This window comes from Nomia melanderi, unplaced genomic scaffold (assembly GCF_051020985.1).
Source record: "Nomia melanderi isolate GNS246 unplaced genomic scaffold, iyNomMela1 scaffold0014, whole genome shotgun sequence".
Classification (NCBI taxonomy): domain Eukaryota; kingdom Metazoa; phylum Arthropoda; class Insecta; order Hymenoptera; family Halictidae; genus Nomia; species Nomia melanderi.
This window is the reverse complement of record NW_027475130.1, coordinates 5,630,681-5,631,635: the sequence shown is the minus strand read 5'-3', so window position 1 is coordinate 5,631,635 and position 955 is coordinate 5,630,681.

Here is a 955-nt window from a genome sequence, read left to right as displayed (position 1 = left end):
TTATTGCGCTATCTGTAATAGCACCCGAGATATCACCAGATATATATTGGATTTTTCCCTGACCCTGACAGTCCGGCCCCATGAGACGGTGATTTTCTCGGTCCCTCGTGGTCCGAGGTCGATCCCGCTGCACAGATTCATGCGCCAGGGCCCCCTGCAGATAATTCACTTTGATTTATTGCGCTATCTCTAACAGCACCCGAGATATCACCAGATATATATTGGATTTTTCCCTGACACCGATAGTCCGACCCCATGAGTCGGTGGTTTTCTCGGCCCCTGGTGGCCCGAGGTCGTTCCCGCTGCACAGATTCATGCGCCAGGGCCTCCTGCAGACAATGCACTTTGATTTATTTCGCTATCTCTAATAGCACCCGAGATATCACCAGATATATATTGGATTTTTCCCTGACCCTGACAGTCCGGCCCCATGAGACGGTAGTTTTTTCGGCCCCTGGTGGTCCGAGGTCGTTCCCATTGCACAGATTCATGCCCTAGGGCCTCCTGCAGACAATGCACTTTGATTTATTGCGCTATCTGTAATAGCACCCGAGATATCACCAGATATTAATTGGATTTTTCCCTGACCCTGAGTGCCCGGCCCCATGTTTCGGTGGTTTTCTCGACCCCTGGTGGTCCGAGTTCGATCCCGCTGCACAGATTCATGCGCTAGGGCCTTCTGCAGACAATGCACTTTGATTTATTTCGCTATCTCTAATAGCACCCGAGATATCACCAGATATATATTGGATTTTTCCCTGACCCTGAGAGTCCGGCCCCATGAGACGGTAGTTTTCTCGGCCCCTGGTGGTCCGAGGTCGTTCCCGCTGCACAGATTCATGCGCTAAGGCCTCCTGCAGACAATGCACTTTGATTTATTGCGCTATCTCTAATAGCTCCCGAGATATCACCAGATATATATTGGATTTTTCCCTGACCCTGAGTGTCCGGCCCC